We start from the raw sequence: 18,108 nt of genomic DNA, 5'->3' as shown, positions 1-18,108 counted from the left end.
TTTGCAATGCAATAGGTCTCGCAATTGCGAGATTGTGAGCTATTGGCATTGTAAATTACAATGCCTTTTATTTGTGTTTAAAAAACCTGCAATAACAAAAGGCTTTGTCATTTACAATTCCAATAGGTCAAAGTTTCAAAAAGGCGAAACCTATTGTATTGCAAATTCTTGTTGTTTCCAAGCGCCCCATGCTGCTTTCCATGCATGCTTTGGGAATTATGACATGCTCAATGTGTGGTGAGCAGTTTTTGTAGAAAGGCAGTTGCATAGATGACAGGTCTTTAATTCCTTTTCAACCCTGTCATAAAGATGAGGAAACCAGGCATGGTCTCAGAGAGCTCGTTTTGTGGCAACAATTCCAGGATGTCCTTCATGGGCCACTTCAATTATTTTCTGTCTCAGACACTCCGGAATCAGAATTCTCGCCCCATGCAGGGTAACTCCTTCCTGAGTTATAGACAATTCATCCTTAACATTTTTGTATTTTTGATATTGACCATCACTGGTAAAATTTCAAGGGTGTTGGTTTCAATACTGATGCGTAATTATATCCAATGCAAGTACAAGGAGATGATGGACGGAGAGCTGAAACATTTCAGACACTCACCCCTAGTCACAGATCTGGGTTGAAGCCATCATCATTCTTTATCTCACTTTGTCATCTCAGTTCAGACCCAGCTATATGCAAATCAGTCTTGATCCTGTCCCTCATGGGTACAGTCCAGCCCGAACTGCCAAGCCAGGTCTTCCCTGAACCGGAAACAAGCATCCTAGGACCGGTTTCGGGGTAACACCCATCATCAGCCAGGCTAGCTTGAATCCAGTGGCATAGTGAGCAAGGGACCCACGTCTGGGCATACCCGGCCAACTTAGGGTGGAGAAAGCGAACACAAGGAGATGATGGACAGAGAGCTGAAAGTTTTCAGACACTCACCCCCAGTCACAGATCTGGTTTGAATTCATCATCATTCTTTATCTGACTTCGCCACCTCAGTTCAGACCCAGCTATATGCAAACCAGTCTTGACCCTGTGCCTAATGGGAACAGTCCAGGCCGAACTGCCAAGCCAGGTCTTCTCTGAACCAGAAACAAGCATCCCATGACGTGTACAAACATGCATTGTTCACCTGTAAGTAAACGGTAGTAGCTGTAAAATAAACATCAAGAAATATAACTCGGTATAGTCTTTATGGCAATGTAATGTAATCAATGATACAAGACTAGGAGAGCAGTCCCAAACCCCCCACCAGGCTCATCACCCTCCCAGAAGCGTTCTGTTTTGCTGTATTTCTGCTTTGAAAGATTAGTCCCATTTCACCACTCTCATAATCCGTGTAGTTGACTACAGACCTTTCTTTACGGCCGACCAGCTCACTATAACTCAGAAGCAGACATTAACAATCTCGCACTCCCCACATCGTGTCTTTGTGTATCAGGGGACTCTGCTCCCTGTGACTGTGTGGCCTGTGTTTTAATCCCATCCCGATCATCATACATACTCTTGAGTAATGTGGCCCAGTTGTCCAAGTCCTCCTGTAATTTGTCATCCCTGCAGCTAAGTTTCATATGGACCTCCTCTGCGACAGCCCATTTCTCGACATATCTATGCGACAGTGTGACGAAAGGGGCTCTAGTACCCATTCACCCAATGGCTATTCTCCTCTTGGCCAGCACCGGGGCCAACTGTAGGAATTTCCAGTGGAACTTCCCTTGCCTGAGTCTCATGATAATGGCAAGCAGGCACATCTGGCGCATCTCCTCTAACACAACCGTAGTCACTTCCCTTAGCTTTGCCACCACCTGCTGCCAGTTCTCCTGGACCCTTGGGCAGTTCGCTGTCTGTAGTTTGGGATCGAAGTAAGCCATTTCCGTAGCACTCTCAATGGTTTGTTTAATTTTTTTTTAACTTTTCTTACATTTATGATGACCAATGAATTAAAACATTCTTTTTCGTCAAGTCTCTCAATAGAGCACTTACAGTAGCAAAGTCTTGTAGGTATCTGGAACATTAACTGGCCATGCCAAGAAATGAACTCACTATAGAAACATCTTCTGGGGTGTCAGCTTGTGACAGTGCTTGTACTTTAGCAAGATCTGCTATCATACCGCCATCAGAAAAGATATGGTCAAATCATTTTAGCTTTGTCTTATGGGACTCGCACTTCTCTGCATTCAGAGTCAAGCCTGCTTCAGCAAGCAAACAGCATACTTGTGTAAGAGCTTTATCATGTCCTTTGTGTGTAGCTCCGAAAACCAATATGTCATCGCTAAAACTGATTTCATTCATGACAGGCTGTATGACATGTGGGAAAAACCTTTCGGAAATTTAATCGAAAAACGTGGACCTAAGAACTTTTTTACAAGCAATATATACACACCCATGTGTTAGGTATCAAAAATGTTTTATTTATATAGAAAAAAAATTCTTTTTTTGAGAATAAAAGAAAGGAGGAAGATTAGACAATTGTCCTCTCAAAATAGTATCACAGTATGCACAATAATGATATGCATTAATTCATTCTACATAAAACCATGATTCCTACTGTAAGTATTCAGTCATACTGATACATTCACAAAATGCCTATTTGTACACAATATTGTATGTAAAGGTCACATACAGAAATTATGTTTTTGAAGGTGGAAACATGGATTGTACAATAAAAAATTCACTTCATTTCATTAAGCAATAATCATATTTGGCATGGCTGTTGAGAATCTGTGTCCTACGTGCGTTTCGGCGGTGCGCCTTCATCAGGAATCCATGTATGGTTTAATGAAAGCATCTAAACAGGGTGCACATAAAAAAGCCGTATAAGAGACATATATAGGTCCTAATGAAAAACAGTGCTCAAACAAGAGTCAAAGTTTAAGATTAGAAAATGTAGGTGTTTAAAAAGGACTTGGCACAGGAAACAAGACGCCACCTAGGAGTGAATTAATTAGAAACGTCCAAAATTGGACTGAGAAGTTAATAGAAAAGGATTTCCTTCACCAAGTGTAGTACTTTGTTTAGGAAAAAAGATGTAGAGTTGTGCACAGACTAGAGATTCAGGAGAAGCAAAGTAATATATTTGTGGAGGTAGCCCATCTGCGTATTTCGAATTCAGGTCACTATTAAGGTGTACTGTACACTGTATAGGGTAGACAGGTCGTCATAGAGCACAGGTGTGGACGACACCCACTGCCCCATCATCACCCGTGGAATGTATACAGATGTGCTAAAGAGCTCAGATATAAAGTTACCTTGATAGAAACTTGAAATATTCTGGCAGCAAGTGTAGAGGAGGTTAAGGTACTTGATAAGTCAAGCGACCTAATGGGGACAAAGAGCGAGATGCAAAATATGTAAGTAACAGACAGTGTTAAGTTTTATTCTTTGTTCAAGAGGGGGAAACGTTAGGTTGCCCAAATGCGGGAAGGCTTACCTATGTATATGGTTACTGCTGTTAATATCTGATAAAAAGACCATTGATCCAAATGTTTTGATATGTAATACAGATGCGGGTGGAGGAGGGAGCATCCTTGTAAATCCCAATGATGGAAAACAAGGATATTTTTAAGGCGTCTCGCACTAAAAAATGAAAAGGGACAGTCTAATTGATACTGTTCCTATGTTTGATGACCTAATAATCGACATAGCACTGCCCATTATCTATGATTAACGACTACCAAGATAGTAGCCTAGTCAATAAGTAAAACGGGTTTAACAGGCTTAACTGTATTGTCATTTAATGTGGAATTGATGCGGCCGCTGCCTTTAACTGGAGGACAAATGCGATCAGAAAGTCCTGCAATGGGGGGCGGAGAAGGTGTTACTTAATGTCCGGGTCCTTAGTTGGAATTCATAACATACTCTAGCCTTGGGATGATTATTGGCATACTGAACAGAATGTTGCAGTGCAAGGCTCATAGGCTGTAGCGGTAAGGTGACGAAAATGCTCGCATAAAACCAGTGTAAGAGAATATGGATCAATAGATCATAAAAAGTTCTTACCGGTGTGGAAGACTGTATTGCATCCCCTGTGAAACGGCGTGTGCGGATTCTGATCAAATACGGCATACTACGCCGCACGTTGTGCCGTTTGCAGATAATTGCTCGCGTCAAGATTCTAACGCTATTATATACATATCACAAGGGGGAAGAAGATGCCAAATGAAGCGTCCATGTTGGTAGGCATGCCGAGATGTTCCAAGCACCCAAAGGGCTAATTGAGAGCGTCATAGTCAATGTAAACGGCTGTCAGATGAATTACGGCGGCCATATTTGAACAGTTTCGAAGAATGATCGAGAAACTGAACTAGGTATATCATAACACATCTTCAGGTTGTAAACGATATTTATGGTCACACAAATTGTCAATTTTAATGGGATAGGTTCTATTACAAGAAAAAGACTTATTGACTATAAGAAAAATAGGGAGAAACGGATAATCCATTCCAATATAATGCATGATATCAAAGGGGCCAACAATGTGTGCTTTGGAAGAACAGCAGAACAGTGAAGTGTGTATAAACGAAAATGGAAAAGAAAGCACAAAACAGAATAGATGGCTGCTGAAGGTGCAGCCATCATAGCAAATGTAATCACATGGACAAAGGTGAAATAGAAAAAATTGTAGATGAGATGCCTTAAGTATTGTTGTGTCTGATCACCTGATCCCATGGGATTTCATTGTTCATCCCATTTTTGTAGGTGTTCAAAGAAAAGATCCAGTAGACTTCTCGGCGTTTACTTATATCTGTACTTTTGCTACATGAATTAACATGTATCTTCTCCAGGATGAGCCATCGTAAATCTTTGGTGGTATGTTGTGCCTCCATATAGTGTTTAACTAATGGGGCCTGGATTTTATGAGTACGAATGGCAGACCTGTGTTCTGTTAGACGGGTAGTCATGGATCGTGAGGTTTTCCCCCACATATCCCTTCATGCAGGGACATAGAATTAGGTAGATAATGTTGGTGGTCTTGCAATTGGTGAGGGTGTTCAAATCAAGATTGATGCCATTGAAAACAAAAGTGCGGGTTTCAATAGCAAATTGACAAGTAACGCAGGACATACATTTGTAATTCCTTGTGGGAAATTTGTTGCCCAGTATAGATGTTTGGGCAATTGTTTGGTTGGCATGCGTGACCGTACAATGAGATCTTTGAGATTTGTGTTCTTCCTGTACGTGAAAAGAGGTTTAGGTATACAGGATCCTTCTTCTCTGGTCGCATTTAAAATGTGTCAATTAGAGTTAATAATATGGCGAATTCTCTCATTCATGGTGGAATGACGTGTCACGAATACCAGTCTGGTTTTCGATTTCATTGTATTAGTAGGTGCTGCCTGTCGTAGTATCGTGCTCGTTTGTACGAATCACGTACTAGCCGTCTAGGATAACCACGAGCCACAACTTTGGCTTTCATTTCTATGGCTCGGGCGTCAAAGTCCTTTACATTGGTACAGTTCCTACACAAGCGTAGGAACTGTTCGAAAGGAATGCTTGATTTTTGGACCTGAGGGTGGTAGCTCTAGTAGTGCAACAGTGTGTTGCGAGCTGTCGGTTTGGTGTAAAGATCCACTTCTAAATTATCTACTTGGTTCTGAATCATAATATATAGAAACTCTACTTTGGTGTTACTGGAGTTAGCCGTGAAAGAGATATTGGTATCACAAAGATTGAGCCAGGATACAAATTCAGGGGATGTCTTCTGGGTTGGCTGTCCAGATAAAAAAGACATTGTCTATATATATGGACCTGTTACTTACTGATTCACTAAAGGGGGCAATCTCATTGTCGATGTAACGTTTTTCGAATTGGGCCATATAAATAATGGCCACTGTGGAGGCACAAGATGCCCCCATGCTTACTCCCTTTGTTTGCTTGTAGAGAGATCTGTTGTACTCAAAAGTGTTTTCTGTCAAGATCACTTTCAGGCATTCAATAACGAATGTCCGGGGACAGTCAATGTCAAATGTTTCCATAAACCAAGTAACTGCTTCGATTGCTCCCATCTGTGGTATGTTTCTATAGAGAGCCTCTATGTCCATTGTGACCATAGTGTGTGTCGTGGCATTAAAGTTTAGATGTTCAATTTTATTTATTATCTCTCGAGTCTCTCGAATATAAGATGGCATCTTGGGGACATGTGGTCTTAGTTTAGTGTCCACATACTTGGATAGAGGCTCTGTGACAGACCCAATGGTGGTAACTATGGGTCTGTATTGAGGATCTGTACTGTGTTTTGAATCTTCGGGACTCCGTAAATGGCTGCCATTCTGAGTTTATCGATATTGAGATATTCCCATTCTTTCTCCCATATCTGGTTTTGTCTAAGTGCTTGTGTGGTTATATGAAGCACTAGTTTTTGGACTTTTTTAGTAGGATCTGTTTGGACAGTTATGTAGTGTAATTTGTCGTGCAACATGTCCTCCATCTTGAGGACATATTGATCAGTGTCCAGTAACACTATCCCACCCCCTTTGTCACAGCATTTAACAGTTAAGTTCTTATTCTGGATGAGAGATTTAAGTTCTGTGTGTTCGTCACAAGATATGTTAAATCCAGGAGCAGGGATGTATTTGGTGGCTGCTGTCAGTTTGTTAAAGACTGCATGTTCGAATATAGCTATCTCCGGTCCTACTTGATCCAAAGTAGGGAGAAACGTGAATGTAGCTTTGAGACCTGATCTATTGTCCTCGATTTGTAATTGATCTTCTTGACCCTCATACAAACAATGAAGTCTGATTTTCCTAAAAAAGATCATCAAATCTTGAAAAATTTCAAATTTATTAGTTTTGCTATGAGGGACAAAAGATAGGCCCTTAGTTAAGAGGGATTCAGTAAAGACGTCAATGGTCTGGCTACTCAGATTGAAAATAGGGATTTCATTCAATCGCGCCAATACTACAGGCTGTATGATACATTGAATGACCTCTTGAAACAGTTCAGCCGCGGATGACACACTAAAAATTAGTCTTTTGTATAAAAACAGACCCTTTGTAGAAAAGGTTGTAATGTATCTGCAATTTTATTCAAGTTCTAACTGATGATAACCTTTATTTAAATCAAGGCGAGAGAAGAACTTGCACCATTTAAATGTGTTATCATATCCACAATGTGGGGACCTAGATGTCGTTCTCATTCAATTCACAACGTCACAAAATGGTCCTCCTTCCCACAGCCTTTACATATTTGTCCAAGAGCAGAATATTTACATTCGTGTAGAAACAAGAATCCCCATTTAAAACACAACTTCTTTTTAAGTGTAGACATGACTTTGTGTCCTTAGGTCTTTTATTATAATAAACTGATAGTAATGGTTCACACCGGGTGAAAAAAGACCGCAGTCAAAGAATAGAACAATTGTATCTGATATACTGTAGTGGAGTGTGAAAAAAAGGGTTTTTAGTAAAACAGTTATTTTTTTGGGGTGCTAATAGCTCCAACGCACCTACTACCAGGAGATGTTAATCACACAAAAGAGAACCAAATGTGTACAAACAACCAAGACTGATAGAGCACTAACAAGCACACCCTCTGGTATCAGCAATCCAAAAGGGTTCTGGAAAACAAAAAGTATAGTTCCTCTGTATCCAATATTGTGTATACAGATCTTGAACAGTTATTAATCAGCAAGACGTTCCATCAGCATACAGAGTCCCAAAGAGTCAGAAATTCTTCAATTTGGTGATATTTTATTCATATTTTTCAAAGATCCAGCATAAAATCTGCCAATGTGCCTGCGCCAACACATGTTTCGTCTGCCCGTAGACTTTTTCAAGGCGGTGTTCACGAAAAGTTGACCCTAAGCGAACCACGAATCCGATCACTGAGAAGCTTCTCTCAGAAAATAAAGAGAACTCTGTATGTTTCAGACTCCGAAACATAGGGAGTTCTCTTTATTTTGATCTTGGGATATATTACAGCCATGAGGGGCCGCCATTCGTAATGCAACAGGATTGACTTCAGATTTAGGGGGTGACTCCTGGAGCGTTGGACTTTTGGGTCGCTCACAACAACGGATTATGAATACCTATCGTCAAATACTACAAACGGTTTAGCGTGTTTGAGTATACGGTGTGTGAAAAAAAGGGTTTTTAGTAAAACAGTTATTTTTTTGGGGTGCTAATGGCTCCAACGCTCCTACTACCAGGAGATGTTAATCACACAAAAGAGAACCAAATGTGTACAAACAACCAAGACTGATAGAGCACTAACAAGCACAGCCTCTAGTATCAGCAATCCAAAAGGGTTCTGGAAAACAAAAAGTATAGTTCCTCTGTATCCAATATTGTGTATACAGATTTTGAACAGTTATTAATCAGCAAGACGTTCCATCAGCATACAGAGTCCCAAAGATTCAGAAATTCTTCAATTTGGTGATATTTTATTCATATTTTTTAAAGATCCAGCATAAAATCTGCCAATGTGCCTGCGCCAACACGTGTTTCGTCTGCCCGTAGACTTTTTCAAGGCGGTGTTCATTAAAAGTTGACCCTAAGCGAACCACGAATCCGATCACTTAGAAGCTTCTCTCAGAAAATAAAGAGAACTCCCTATGTTTTGGACTACGGGCAGACGAAACACGTCTTCTGAGAGAAGCTTCTCAGTGATCGGATTCGTGGTTCGCTTAGGGTCAACTTTTAATGAACACAGCCTTGAAAAAGTCTACGGGCAGACGAAACACGTGTTGGCACAGACACATTGGCAGATTTTATGCTGGATCTTGAAAAATATGAATAAAATATCACCAAATTGAAGAATTTCTGACTCGTTGGGACTCTGTATGCTGATGGAACGTCTTGCTGATTAATAACTGTTCAAGATCTGTATACACAATATTGGATACAGAGGAACTATACTTTTTGTTTTCCAGAACCCTTTTGGATTGGGATACTAGAGGGTGTGCTTGTTAGTGCTCTATCAGTCTTGGTTCCTTAGGTCTTTTGTTTTAGCTTATTGTTCACACTCATGACATATTAGTTCTGGACACTCCGGCCTCCATATCAGCAGCTTGTTTATCAGCACACTCTTCCATCTCTGGTAGCCATTAATACTTGCTCTACACTTAGAGTTTCTCTCAGCATTCGGTGTCTGAATGAATCTGACAAGCATTTGTCAATAACTCTCAGACGCATAGCTTTTTCATAATTGAATTAATTGAACTTATAATGTCTGATGATTGTGTTGAGTCTCTCCACAAATACATCTATGGTTTCACCAACTTTCTGGCATTCTTGGTTGAATATGAATTGTACGTAATCAACTTTTGGCATTGGATTAAACTTGAGATTCAACACTCCTTTAATTTGATGATATGTGACGTCTTTGTCACTTTACAGCATTTTCATTATGACTTGTTTTACACCATCACCAGAAAGGTTTTTGAGATACTTGATAATCTTTTTGCTATCGGTCTCTTCAAGCGCATCAATGAAATCATCAAATGTCTCCATCCAAGCAGTCCATCTATTGCCAATATTTTGCTTTCTGGCTGTATCCAATGTGGTGGGGGTTTCAGGAAAGCAGCAGTGTTGTAACCATTTCTGGGGGTTATTGTTATTGAGGGTGGAGATCTCTATTGCTCGGTCTGTGGTTTGTCTTAAATCTGTTTGTGTGAGTCATCTCTAAAGCCTTGAGATGTGCTGGCCTCTGGATCATCGTTGACCACTTTTGAAAACACGACATTAGTATTTGCGTCCATGAGAAAACCGCATTTCACTAGTCCAAAGACTTAGGAGTCTTTGGTGAAGTCCCGAGCCTGTCAAACACAACGCCTGTGCTTGATCGGGGTTGCAGTGCCTGGCGCTGAGGTCGTACTGGCTCACTTTACTCAGGTTCTGGTGAGTAACTATATGTTTTACTCTTTGATGTCTCTTTGCGTGCACTTTGTCTTCACCACTTGTGATTATTAATAGCTGCTCTTTGAAATCTGGTTGCAACTGCCTTTAGCATTAATGCTCTGGATTACTTATGACTGTATATTGCGTAGCAGATGTAGTACCTTGATGTGCAGTCTGACCAGCAAGTTCTCGGTCACCGATATGCAGATTTCTTTGCAATGCTTTCTTTCTTTTCAACTTCCTTACAGCGTCTGGCGTTGTGCTTTGATTCCACATGCATTAGGCGTTGATTCCGTACTTCGACTGCAACACATGTGGCACGCACAAGCAGTTTTTTTGGCCCACTGCAAACTCTCTGTGAGAGCACTGTCGATATATGGGTTACTTAGGCCCTAACTCATCGCCATTTGTCGCGTCCACCCAAGCGTGGGAATCCACCAATGACTACGCTACACATGGAGCTTAAGTTTACACGTCTTAATTCATCTGTAACTGTGAAGTCAATATTCTCAAGCAGTCTTCAGTGCATTCCTCTTTAACACTTATGTCACAGTCCTACGGAGGCCCTCAGAATCCAAAAGGGTTCCATCATTTCTAACTCTGAAGACACTACACTAACCACCCCCCCAACTCGCTTCATGACACTGTCGAATTGTAGTCTCCTCCTGCAAAGGGAGATATCCAACCCCTGATCAGAGTTCTGCAAAGATACCTATAAATAAATAAATATCCAATTATAACATAGAAATCCATGTGCAAACCCTGTTGTGGATAACCAATCGAGGATTAACTAACTTCCAGATCCAGAAGAATCTGACTACTAACGAAAGTTCAGTATTTTCAAATCAAAGACATTTTGGTGTCAGCAGCGATTCAGTTCAAAGCAGATAAAATTACTATTTCCCAAGACTTTCATGCAGTGGCATTGTTTTTGGATGAGGAAAAAGTGTTTGATTCTTTGGAGTAGTGGTGCCCGTTTAAGGTACTTGAGAGGATAAGATTATGGGACAGCATTGTTGGGGCAGTATAATTACTATCTGCTATATGCCCGTCCCGAGCGAAGGTAAATGGGCAGCTGTGAGCTGAAATATCCATTTCCAGGGAAATCTGAGGGCGTTTCTGCAGTCACCTGAGGGAATTCTGTGCAAGCAGTGATTTGCAGTTTGGCATTTGGAGCATCTTAGTGTCACTGTATGCCGATGACACATTGCTATATGTCAGACAAGCACAGCAAAAAACTAGCACCTATAATTGGACAGGACAATGCATTTGGGGATACGTCTGGGCTACAGATAAACTGGAGCAATTCCAAACTAATGATGTTGACAAAGGCCACTTTTGAGGTTTTCTTTGTATATTTGGGAAAGTGCAGTGTAAGGCCAATTCAATATATGGGGGCCCATGTTCACCAGGAAATAGAGGAGACCCTTTGTGAGAACTATGACCAGATGCTGACAAAGGTGAAAGGACAGATGGCTAAAGCTCCCCCTGTCTTTGGCTGGTATGATCTGCCTTGTCAAGGTGCTGGTCCTACATAAATTATACGTGTTTGTAAATGGTCCAATTCCTTGTAACAAGGCTTTTTTTGACTGTCGAAACACTATTAATAACACATATCTGGGAAGGGAAGTAGCCCAAGTTGCACTGGGAGATAATGACCCTCCCCTATGACCATGGAGGATTTGTGGTACTGAACAAAGACCTGTGTTCTGTGGCAACAGAGGGATACTTTGCATATTATTGATACCATCATGCACTAACATAGTGCATAAGGAGTGTGCCTGCTGAGTGAACAAGACTCCCTAAACCCATGCAGGGATCACCACAGTGGGTGATCAGTATGACAGTGGAGTCCTCTTGTCCTTCGATGCTTTACGCCAAACATATGACCTTCTCAAAGGGCAGTTCCTGACTCATGCTGCTTTGACAGAAGCTATAGTGTGTATGGGGTGAGGGCAGAATAGAGCCGCAGACAGATGCACCCACACGCATGCTGTGGACACAGGGTAATGGCAGACAATTCATCAGGATTGCATATAGATCCATTAGAGACACCAAAATCAAGCCACTGACCCCACTAAGATCTAAGTGGGAGAAGGGGCTTGGGGATAGCTGACGGATGCAGAATGGTCACAGGCCCTTCAATATGCATGCCATATCTTCATAAATGCACAACTTAAACTTATTACATTTTCTACATAGAATGTATCTAATTATTGCAAGACTGCAAACTATATATTCCAAGACGCCACTGGTATGTCCAAGATGCGGCCAAGAGGGAGCAGATTTTGGTTTCATGGTTTGATGCCGTGGAATTGTCAGTCGCTGGTACGGAAAGATTGAGATTGAGAATGGACTGGGAAGACTGATAGGAGGACACCAAAACTCTGCCTGCTGATGCTTATGACTGGAACAAAAGCCAACAAGTCCACTACCAGGTTCAAAGATCTTGCATTGGCCCTTGCCAAATGCCAAATAGCAATAAACTGGAGAGTTTCTTCTGCCCCGGGGCTGCAGGTATCGAGGGCAGAACTATACAGGCTTGAAAAGGTGTAACTGGATGCATACCCTTGTCCAAGATCAAATACAGACACACCACTAAGCTGGACTAGGAACCCTTCCTTTTGGCTATCAGTCCAAAGTCAGACGATAAGCCACCTTAGAGTGATCAGTAAGGACCAGATAGACTCCTTTTGTCAGTGTATGTAGGCCACCTGCTACTTTGGCACCTGGATGGCATGTTAAATGCCAGTTTTCTTGCCCTTAATTATCTTTCTCTTTCAAGAGGTTGATGTCTTGAGTGGTGTGGGGTCTAGAAAGAGTGTTTTGTTGTGATAGGGAGGTTATTGTTTACTGCCTTCTCTTTGATTTTATTTTCATGCCAGCTGGAATTGTCCTATATGTGTTATTTGCTGTATTAACCCGATACTTGGATATCTGAACTGGTTGTTTATGGAATTTGCCAATAATGATCAATTTAAAATAAAAACACTGCATTCTTCGGTGGAGTGTGAAGTGGCGGCACAAGTCTCATTGGCAATGGTGATGGCTAACCAATCCGCATGCCCTAGTGAATATGTGGCCACAGCTGCTTGTACTTGCTGGGTGTGGCATGTGATGGTGAGAGCAGGGGGGCAGGAGAAAAGTGTATTACCTGGAATTTCCATTAGCATATAGCCATAATACACTGTTAACCTCTGCATATAAAGCAGTAAGTAACCCAGCTATCTAGATTGCACTTTGCAAAATCAGGGCATCTTTCAACGTCAATTTACATGACTGGCACACTATAAGACCGAGGGAGAATTTACACCAGTAGATATCTTCCTGCATTTCAGAATCAGCAACATGCTGATAAAAGCATAGGCTGGATATCCAGTGGAACCCCACGAGTTATGTATTCTCACTCATTTGATTAAGAGTGCTAATTCTAGGATATTCATTACCAGAAATTACATTGGTATCCAAAACAAGAGTGTGGTGGAGCCATTTCTGACTACATGCAACTGGGACATAGATTTAGCAATGTTACTGACAGATAAGCAGTGAAGATAATGCTGTTTGCAAATTAAAATTGTACCATATAACACAAAACACCAAATTTTACACTAGACATATCTAGACAGGCTATATTACATACAAGGTAAACTAAACTTTTTAGATTATGATTGAGAAAAGCTGTAGCAGATGTAAGCATACGATGGCAGATTGCATCCAACTGGCATGAACTTGCCTTGAGCTTGTAGTGTGCTTGATGGCAGTGTGTTGTCTTTTGCCACAAGACATGCTATGTCCTACACAGTCCTCTTGCGGGTGATTTTTCCCAGTCTACTAGTGTGTGTGTGTGTCTAGTGGCTGTGTTTGTTTATCTTTCGCTGTCGTGTTGTCATTCCTTGCGCTGTTTTTACTCTAGAACTGATATGTCATTTCTCTTGGAATGCTTATGTATACATACTTCCTGCTGGAGCTGTTGTGGATGAAGCTGTGCGCTGGGGGCTCTCTCCATATGACTAACTTGCGTATTTGCAGGGTCTTTGATGTATCTATTTCTTCCAAGGATTGCCACATAGTCTTTTATATGTTGTCAGAAATAGCGGGAAAGAGGATGCCGCCACCACCACTACTGACCTTATTGGATGGCAGCACCATGCATTATAGTTTCTACTGCTAGAACAAAGGAGCGTGAGGCCTGTTCCCAATGATGACAGTGTCTATGGGACTTTGTATACTGCAAAGATCAGGCGGAGAATTATTTAGCGCTGGTTTCAATGACAGCATGATCAAGGAACATTTAGGAGGCACTCTGCAACTATATGGCAACCGAAAGGAAGCTCAGGAGGCGGCAATGCAGGATTACTCTTATGATATGGGTAATACTGTTGGAAGATCATGAATGACAACCGAGAAACATTTTCTATTGATATATTCCCATCTACTGCCAATTTTATGGGAGGAGCTCTGACCATGTAAGACGGCTATAATGCTACAATAGCCAAATTTTGAGCTAGCTCTTATATTCAGTTCGAAAATGAAGACCCACCTCCTGCTCTGTCTCAAGGAACACACACCTAAATAGATACAGGCAAATTAAGCATGGAGCTGAACGCGATTATAAGTTATTTTTGATTGTACACAGAGTCTGCTCTAAGATCAACTTTTTTTGATTCATAGAGTCACTGATCTAAGAGTTGTGATTGTAGATATTGATACCCACGTTCTGCCTGATCATGCCCCGGGGACACTGAACTTGGATTGCACAACAGTTACCCTGCCCAGGCCTACGGAATGGGGATTATATTTAAAACAAGCATTTGCAATGCAAATTGGTCTCGCATTTGTGAGAATTAGAGGTATTGGCGTTGCAAATTACAATGTCTTTAACCTATGTGTTATTGGAGTGGAGTGGATGTATGTGGTGAGGAGTGGAATTATGTGGGTTGGATTAGACTTGTTTGTTGTGGAATTGTTTGTGATGTGGAGTGGATTTGTGTAGCAGAATTATGTAGCATGGTGTGCAGTGGAAATTATGTTCTATTGAGCGTACTGGAATAATGTGGAGTGGGATTGTATGTCAGACTGTAATTATGTGAAATGGCATTTTGTGTTGTGGAGTGGTATGTTGTGGAATTAAATGATGTGGTGTGCGGTTGAATTTTGTGGCATGATGTGATATTCTGTGGTGTGGATTAGATGTATGTGGTGTGTTGTGTAATTTTGTTGTTGAGTTGAAATATGTGGCTTGTTGTTGAATTATGTGGTATGGAATGGAAATGTGTAGAGTTGAATTGTGTGGCATGGAAGTGTGTGAAGTTGAGTGAAATTAAACTGATTGGAATTATGTGGCATGGTGCGGAGTGTACCAGTGTGGATTGTGTTACCAAATTTAAAATGATGAAACCTAAGTACAAAAAAGCAGCCTTTCATTGCACATAAATTTACAAAACCTTATAATATGCAACGAGTTGTCCAAATATCAAAATGAAAACATGCAATGTCAACCCTTTGTTACATTTGTGATCATGAAATAACGGGATACAGTATGGATCCTTATAGAATGGTAGCCCTTAAGTAATGGTGGTCCATGTCCTACTGTGACTTCAGAAGACAAACTCAGGGGGGCTTCCTTGAGCTTACATTGGTAGAGGGCAGGTAATGGGGAGAGGGCTCTGCTCAGAAAGGAGTCTTTGAGAAGGACTAGATGGAGTCTAAGCACAAAGAAGGAGGTAGAGACACAGAGGTCAAATAATAGAGACTAAGAGAAGACAGCTTGGCGCTTAAACTGCAGCCCCAGACCAGCAGGTCGAAGACACAGTGCTGGCTGAAGGTGAGGAAGGCGTGACCAGTGTGGGTGCTGGAGTGAGAGTGAAAGGTGTGGGCTGGGGCCTTCTACCATACAGCACTCGAAACCTGCATACACAGTCCCAACCGTTGAAACATGTGTTCACAACCCAGAGGAATGCACTCTGCCCCTGCCCAACAGAGAGGACAGAGCAGCTTTCCCCCCGGCTATGTTTAAGCAGCTTTTATTTGGAGGAGGCAATTAAAATTAGGCAAGCATTTGTAAACGCACAGTATAAAAAAACTTACATGTTTAACATGTATTGTTTACAAAGAGAGATGTTATGAACATACATTTGTACTGTCTCTAAGGGAGATAACAATAGGGCACAACGTCTGTGATATTGTTATGATAAACAAAATGTATGGAGATAGAGGGAAACTCAAGAGGATGGAAGAGGAAGCTCATTTAAATTCCTTAATGTTTTGTTAAAATCCAAATGAAAAGAAGTATGCGTATATCTTGGTGATTTGGTGCAGCATCATCGACAATCACAGAAACTAGATCTAAACCTCGATTTTACCTATTTTCTTAATTGCTACTACGACGTTAGTTCTGGTGGTGCTTTCAAGGATTAGATGAAAAGCCTTAACACTGGCAATTAATTTACCAATGCCATATGTGCTTTTATAAGACTGGCAGCCAGGACAAATATAAAATGGTAGGCAATTATAGAAAACTCAAAATATAGGGACATTACAATTAGGTCAAAGCACTGACATAATGCCATTGTAAACTGTTATATTGAAATGTTGGGCCTTAATCTGAAAAGCAGGCCTACTTGCCAAATAAAGGGGACAACGAATTGCAGACATTGTCGTGAGAAGTCTATTATGTCTTGTATAATTAGGGGAGAAAGTGCTTATGTACATTTGCTGAGAAAATGTAGATTTTTTTGTTTTGTAAAGTGAACAGATGACAGGTTTAATCAAACAAGCACATGAACCACTCAAGAAAGCGGGCAGAGAATTAAACAAAACTGGAATGGCTAATCCGAAGAACATCAACACCTAAGGGAAAGGAAAAGTGAAATCATTGATGTTAACCAATAATCATCACACCACAAGTAAAGCATATTGAAAGTTATTCGGCCCAGGAACCATGTCTGACACCACATCATGTATCCAACTTATGACGTGGACCACCTTTCTAGACACAAAAGAGTATATGGACACAGGTGCAAAAGCGAGAAAACGTTCAGACTGAAAGCACACTTATCAATCTCCTCACCATCATGTTTAACCAACCGGGCACTTGCATGCTATTTACAAAGTGATCCCTGCCCAACGCAGATGCCTTTGCAGAATGTAAAGTTACAATTCAGAATGTGCAAAGGTGTCGTGCGCTTTGCATTTATCATTCTGAGCTGCAGTGAACACATTGGGGGCCTTGCGATCTTCAAGGAGTAGGAGTTGGGCAGGGGCTGACCCCCTTTTTGTGACTCGCAATGCATCACACACTTTGTGACTGTTCCTACAGTTGTGAAGCATCGAGTGGATATTCGATGAAGAGCACCGGAAATACTTCGGGATTGTAAAAAGGACTGCCTTTCAAAAGACCACTAATACTTACGGAAAATTACTGCTACACCACTAGGTGGTCAGTTCAAACACATTGCGATTGAAATCCGTGTACTAGACAGAGGTAGCTGGCCCTCATCCAGACATGCCATAACACTGAAAGAATTGTGCTCAAATATATTGGAAACCCGTGTCAAGTGGCTGAAGTGGGCCCAATGAATGCGTGTGTTTGCAAGGTCACGTGGCCTGTTCAAATCACTGACCGAATGACTGGCTCCCAAAATAGAAGAACATAGTGAACCTGCGGATGGAAGGCAGAGAGGAAAAATGCAAGACTACATGAGCTCAGCCACACAAACAAGCATTGGCATAGCCAATAGGTCTCGCCTTTGGGACCTTATAAGTGTTTACCCAAGCAACAGTTGATGTTGTTGCACCAAGGATATTGTGTGCATAACTAAATACTTATAAGGTTCCAAAGGCGAGACCCATTGGCTATGCCAATGCTTGTTTAAACACGCTTCCTACCAATTGTGCGGTCCTCAGACTGAGTGCCTGTGTGCTCATGTTTGATCCCTCACTATTAAAGTTGCAGAGGAACACCCAACGTTTTTGCTCTTAACAGTTTATTAAAGGCAGTGGCTCACTTTTGCTATTGCAGCACATCAAATGGTGGATAAGACTACGCAGGCCATTTTAGCAGAGGCCCGCACCTGGAGGGGGCTAGAGGGACCGGCGCAGCAAGCAGTGCCAAAGAACCAGGAACTGTTATCCCTGGGAGGGGACACAACAATGGGCAGGAAACGACACCCCACCACCTAAGACCAATAGAGAGGGGTGTGGTGAGGGAAGCGCCGAATTGGAAAAGAGTGGCACAAAACCTGCCAGCCAATGGGGGCGGCGTGCGGGGTTTGAAAT

General features: G+C 41.5%; 1 protein-coding gene across 1 annotated transcript in view; it reads right to left on the bottom strand.

The window, feature by feature from the left end:
• Positions 1 to 18,108, bottom strand: part of HEPHL1 (hephaestin like 1) — a 384,637-nt gene that overhangs the window by 34,810 nt on the left and 331,719 nt on the right. The window lies entirely within an intron of this gene.

Source organism: Triturus cristatus, chromosome 8, assembly GCF_964204655.1.
Source record: "Triturus cristatus chromosome 8, aTriCri1.1, whole genome shotgun sequence".
NCBI lineage: Eukaryota > Metazoa > Chordata > Amphibia > Caudata > Salamandridae > Triturus > Triturus cristatus.
This window is presented reverse-complemented; position numbering and strand designations above follow the sequence as displayed.